Genomic DNA, 6,848 nt, shown 5'->3' on the forward strand with positions numbered 1-6,848 from the left:
ATGAGCCGAATCTCAGATGGCGACTCCCAGATGAGCCGAGTCTCAGATGGCGACTCCCAGATGAGCCGAGTCTCAGATGGCGACTCCCAGATGAGCCGAGTCTCAGATGGCGACTCCCAGATGAGCCGAGTCTCAGATGACGACTCCCAGATGAGCCGACTCCTGGCCAGCGACTTCCAGGAAAGCCGACTACGGAGAGTCGGCCCACGACGCTACACTCGTTTTGATAGGCGAGGCGGGTACGACCACGGCGTGGCCGTCACCTCCTGCTTGCGAGGGGCCAGCATGGCTACAGCATGCCGTACCACCGAAGATCTCCGGCGTGGCCCGACACTGTTGCCATGCCCGCCCTGACCTCAGCCACAGAGAGCGGCGCACTATGGCCACGATGGCCTACCTGTACGGTCCAGAGACGGCGAACCCGCCGGACAGTGAGAGCATAGAAGACGGTGGATACGCCCCGAAGGCGGCCTCGTGGGAGTCGGCTCCCCAGAGCCGGCCAGCCTCTCCTACGGGTCCCACGCGCCATTAACCAGACAAGATGGGGAGTAACGACAGTGATCGCCCCATTGACGGCAGCACTGCTGCCACGACCCAATGACCAAGCCTGCGTCATCAGAAGCACGGCTACAGTGCCGGACTCGCCGGCGGGGCCCGCGAGTCGGCGGGCCCCTGCAGTCGGTGGAGAAGACGGCGACCCGTGAGACAGACGGCTGGGACCCGCGCCCAGCCGGATTACCATTGTACCCCCGGGGGTAGGCCTATATAAACCCCCCGGGGCACCCATGCAAAGGGTTGGCATCCATTAGCCTTAGACCAGATCATATAGGAAGGAGAGAGCTAGCCTTGCCTCCTTCTACCTCCAGAATACAGCTCTAGGAGCAACCTTGTAGTCACTACGCCTTAGTGATCATGCGGAGACCCCGCAGAGCAGCGGTAGGGGTGTTATCTCCCCGGAGAGCCCCGAAGCTGGGTAAGATTCGCCGGCGTGCATGCCTTCGCCTAATCCCGTTTCCTAGCACCGGCGACGTTCTACTCGCTCCCACCATGATAAGCCACCCTTTGGCATATGTCGCACCCAACTCCCGACATTTGGCGCCCACCGTGGGGCGAGGTGCACCGTCGTCCGGAGACCTGCTTTGGACGGGAACCCTTTTCCTCCCCCGCGAGTGTAGGGCGCTTGCCCTGACGCGCTGCAAAGCATCGACGACACCTGCGCGGCGGGCTGCCTCGCTGACCTTCTCGGTGAGGTTAGCATCTCCGATGAGCCTGCATCCAATGCAGGCACGGGCGGCCCCGAAAGCCTCCTCGACCATCTCCACGTCGCCGGCGAGCCTGCCATGGACTTGGAGTCCATAGGCTCCACCGACCCAATGCTGGTCGACTCCGACGGCGTGTCGCTTGACATGTTCCCCTCCAACGTGGTGATCTACGACGAGCCGCTCCCTCTCGAGGCGAGCGGCGGAAGCGCCATCACGGAAGTGCTCGTCATCAGTCATGGCGAGCACTCCGGTGAAGGAGCTCATGACCCGCTCGACGCGGCTCTGCGAGACCTGACGGCGCCCATTCTGGAGGATGCTGACGCCGAGACGCCGGAGGCACGCCGCCTTCAGCTTGTCGAAGGCGCGAAGAAACTGGCAAGCATGAGACGCTTGTCGGAGGCCTACCAACGTGAGATGGATCGCGCTGTGGGTGGCTCGCCCGCGCCGACTGGGTCTAGCCGCCTAGGCGCAGTCCGACAACGCGGCGCGGCCATCGCCAACCTGTTCGGGGCCGATCGCCCCGTATATGCCACGCCTGCGGAGAACATCCGTGCCGCCCAGGCGGCGGCAGACGAGCTAGACAACTTCGAAGGCGCAGAGCGCCGCCTAATGACCGAGCGAGTCCAGCGGCTCCTCGAAGCGGCTGCCGCACAGAACGAAGCCGACTGCCGCACGGAGGCGCTGCAGCGACAAAACGACGACCTACCTCCCCGCTGAGATCAAGGCGCGACGTCTCGGACGCTGACTGGCGGAGTCCGCGGAAGAAAAGAGAAGGAGCCGGCTGTCAGCCACAGTCGGACTCGCATCACCATCGAGCGCGACCAAGACGGCCGCCCAAGAGCAGTAGAGCGACAGGGCGACTACCTGCCTCCTTCGCCTCGAAGAGAAAGACGAGTCTCCCCACCGCCTGTGGAGCATCCGACTCTCGGCGACCGCCTCGGCCGTCGAGAGGGAGTCGGAGAGAATGACGCCCGCCTCCGGATCGACCGACTCCACCGATCCCTGGCGCTGGAAGAAGAAGATGAGCTGGGCCCGCCCTGCTTCGGGCCCCGCATTTGAGACGAACCCTTCCCCAAAGGGTTCACGCTCCCCCGAGACACGCCCAAGTACACCGGCTCCGTGAAGCCGGAAGATTGGCTAGTTGACTACTCCACGGCCGTCAACATAGCGAACGACAACAAGTGCGTTGCCGTGAAGTACGTTCCGCTCATGCTCCAGGGTACGGCCCGGACATGGCTGAATAGTTTGAAGCCCCGCAGCATCAACAGTTGGGTCGACTTCACCGAGGCTTTCATCCGCAACTTCACAAGCACGTACAAGCGACCCCCCAAGCCACGACAACTCTCCTTGTGCGTACAAGGCCAAGACGAGTCGACACGCGACTACCTCACGCGATGGGGCGAGCTTCAGAACTCCTGCGAGGGCGTGCACGAGGTGCAGGCTATCGAGTACTTCACCGCCGGGTGCAGAGAAGGCACCCTCCTCAAGCATAGGCTCCTCTGCGACGAGCCAGAGACCCTCGACGAGTTGTTGGTCATAGCAGACAAGTATGCTACAGCCGACTCCTCCATGAAGACAGAGATTCAAGTTAGTGCGACTGGAAAAGTGGCCCCGCAGGCTCCCAGAACTTCGGCTGGAGATACCAGTCGGCGACAGCAGCAGAATGATCACAAGCGCAAGGCCCCGCAGCCAACTTTCAGCAGTCGGCAGGTTGGACAGTCAAAGACCAACAGCCTGAGGGGCAGCCTCCGGCGAAGCGGCATAAAGGCGGCAAGTCCAACTGGTTGCCGGCTTTCTCTTATGAGCAGACTTTGGATGGTCCATGCAAGTTCCACAGCGGCGCGAAGCCATCAAACCATACCACCCGGAAATGCCACTGGCTCACCAGAATCGCCAAGGGAGACGGCCTCCTTCCTCCTCCGCCTGCTGGGCCGCCGCCTCCACAGCCGCCCCAGCAGCCGGCGGCTAGGCCAGTCGGCGCCGTACAAGATGAATACCTCGAAGAACATGGAGCTTATGTGGTGTTCACCAGTATGGCTGATGATCGACGCAGCAGACGGTTGCAGCAGCAAGAAGTAAATGCAGTAGCATCAGATACTTCGAAGTTTATGCATTGGTCCGAGAAGCCTATCAGTTGGAGCAGAGCAGATCACCCAGAGGTGATGTCGAACCCAGGCTCCTACGCCTTGGTTCTGAGTGCTACCTTGGCCACTGATAGACGGGCCGCTCGCTTCTCGCGAGTGTTGATAGACGGAGGCAGCAACATCAACATCCTGTACAAGGATACCATGGAGAAATTAGGAATCAAGCAGAAACAGCTTCAAAGCAGCCGAACTGTTTTCCACGGCATTGTACCTGGCCTTTCCTGCTCCCCAATCGGCAAGATCTAGATAGACGTCCTCTTTGGAGACAAAGATCATTTTCGCCGAGAGCCAGTCTGGTTTGAAGTGGTGGACCTTGAAAGCCCATACCAAGCGTTGCTTGGCCGACCTGCTTTAGCCAAGTTCATGGCGGTCCCCCACTACGCCTACCTCAAGATGAAGATGCCGAGTTCAAAGGGGATTCTGACCATGGCTGGCGACTACAGGAAGTCGTCTGCCTACGCGGCCGAGAGCAGTCGGCTGGCCGAGTCCCTGGTGATCGCAGCTGAGAGGCGGCTCCTTGACCGGGTTGTGGCGATGGCCGGCAAGCAGCCAGAGATGTCGCCCGACCCCAAGGAGTCGGAAGCTGAGGGTTTGTTCAAGCCGGCTAAAGAAACAAAGAGGATACCTTTGGACCCAGAGCACCCGGAGAGGCACGCTGTCATAGGTGCAAACCTAGACAACAAATAGGAAGGCGAGCTCGTCGATTTCCTCCGTGAGAATCGAGACATCTTTGCATGGTCCCCTAAAGACATGCCAGGTGTACCGACGGAATTCGCCGAGCACAAGTTACATGTCCGATCTGATGTGAAGCCCGTCAGACATCCCTTGCACCGTCTGTCGAAAGAGAAAAGAAGAGTTGTTGGAGAAGAGATAGCCCGACTCCTAGCGGCCAGCTTCATTATGGAGGTGTTCTTTCCAGAATGGCTGGCGAACCCGGTCCTAGTGTTGAAAAAGAACAAGCAGTGGCGGATGTGTATCGATTACACAAGCCTCAACAAAGCTTGCCCCAAAGATCCGTTTGCTCTGCCAAGAATTGACCAGGTGATAGACTCCACAGCCGGATGCGAGCTGTTGAGCTTCTTAGATGCATATTCAGGATATCACCAGATCAAGCTGAACCCGGCAGACAGACTGAAGACTGCTTTCATCATGCCGTTTGGAGCCTTCTGCTACCTGACTATGACATTCGGGTTGAGGAACACCGGCGCCACCTTTCAGCGTTGCATGCAGAAGTGTCTCCTCAAGCAACTCGGCAGAAATGCCCATGTCTACGTGGATGATGTGGTAGTGAAGACGGAAAAGCGGGGAACATTGTTGGAAGATCTCCAAGAAACCTTTGAGAATCTGCGCCGGTTCCAGATCAAGCTCAATCCAGAGAAGTGCGTCTTCGGAGTACCAGCCGGCCAGCTCCTTGGCTTCCTGGTCTCTGAACGCGGCATAGAGTGCAATCCTGTAAAGATCAAAGCCATCGAGAGGATGGCAGTCCCCCGCCGACTGTTAGATGTGCAGAAGTTCACCGGCTGCTTGGCGTCCATCAGCCGATTCATCAGTCGGCTGGGCGAGAAGGCTCTCCCTTTGTATCAACTGATGAAGAAGACCACCTTTTTTGAGTGGAACCACAAGGCGGATGAAGCATTTCTCGAGTTGAAGAAGATGTTGACTACTCCCCCTGTGCTGGCGGCTCCGACTCCCAAAGAGCCTATGCTCCTATACATTGCCGCCACCAGCCGGGTAGTCAGCACAGTTATCGTAGTCGAACGCAAGGAGGAAGGCAAGGCGCTCCCTGTCCAGAGACCGGTATATTACCTGAGCGAGGTACTGTCAACCTCCAAGCAGAACTACCCCCACTACCAGAAGATGTGCTATGGCGTGCATTTCGCCGCCAAGAAGTTGAAGCCTTACTTTCAAGAACATCCAATCACTGTGGTTTGCACCGCTCCACTGGCCGAGATCATCGGAAGCCGTGATGCTTCAGGCCGAGTAGCCAAGTGGGCCATAGATCTGGCTCCCTACACCATCTACTACCAGCCCCGCACCGCCATCAAGTCACAAGCACTGGCCGACTTCCTTGTCGACTGGGCCGAGACCCAGTACCTGCCGCCAGCACCTGACTCCACCCATTGGTGAATGCATTTCGATGGCTCCAAGATGCGCACCGGCCTGGGAGCCGGCGTTGTCCTCACCTCCCCCAAAGGCGACAAGCTCAAGTACGCACTGCAGATCCACTTTGCCGCCTCCAACAACGTTGCCGAATACGAGGTGCTCGTTCTCGGGCTCCGGCTTGCCAAAGAACTCGGCATTCGCCGGATCCTGTGCTACGGCGACTCCGATTTGGTGGTCCAGCAGTCATCTGGCGACTGGGACGCCAAAGACGCGAACATGGTGAGCTACCGTTTCCTGGTGCGCCAACTCAGCGGATATTTCGAGGGGTGTGAATTCCTTCACATTCCAAGAAATGACAATGACCAAGCGGACGCCCTGGCACGAGTCGGCTCCACCCATTAAGCAATACCATCCGGCGTCGCCCTTCAGCGCCTCCTCAAGCCGTCTATCAAGCCTTCGCCAGAATCAGACTCCATTTTTGTGCCAGCTCCCCCCGAAGAAGTCGGATCTGACTCAAGAGCACCAACATACGGCACAAGAATCCTTACAGATAGTTCCAAAAGTACCACAGTCGCAGTCGGCCCGGGGACTGCGACAGTCAGCCCGAAGACTTCAGAACTCGGCCCGGGGACTGCTCCAGTCGGCCTGGGGACTTCATCGACCCAGCAAGCGGCCGCGGCTCCCAGCCCGCCGCCTCCCAGCCCAGCCACCCTTGTCCAAGTCGCAATAGTGGCAATCGAAGAAATAGCAGCACCCTCATGGGCCCAGCCCATCCTCAAGTTCCTAGTAAACAGAGAGCTGCCAGCTGATGAAATCCTGGCTCGGCAAGTGCAATGCCGAGCGGCAGCCTATACCATAGTCAACAGAGAGCTGGTCAGGCGCAGTGTCACTGGTATCTACCAATGTTGTGTCGAGGCAGAACAAGGCCAAGCAATTCTCAGAGACATCCATGAAGGCGAGTGTGGCCATCATGCGGCTTCAAGGGCACTCGTCGCCAAAGCCTTCCGACACGGCTTCTTCTGGCCGACTGCCCTGGAAGAGGCCAAGGAATTAGTCCAAAACTGCAAAGGGTGCCAGATGTTCCGTTCCAAGACGCTCCAGCCGGCTTCGGTGCTCAAGACCATTCCCATCGCCTGGCCCTTTGCGGTTTGGGGCCTGGACATGGTGGGACCATTCAAGACGGCACGAGGCGGCCTAACTCACCTACTTGTCGCAGTGGACAAGTTCACCAAGTGGATAGAAGCAAAACCCATCAAGAAATTGAATGGTCCGAATGCAGTAACCTTCATCACCGACATTACGACTCGGTACGGCATACCACATAGCATCATCACCGACA

This window comes from Triticum dicoccoides, chromosome 7B (assembly GCF_002162155.2).
Source record: "Triticum dicoccoides isolate Atlit2015 ecotype Zavitan chromosome 7B, WEW_v2.0, whole genome shotgun sequence".
Lineage (NCBI taxonomy): Eukaryota > Viridiplantae > Streptophyta > Magnoliopsida > Poales > Poaceae > Triticum > Triticum dicoccoides.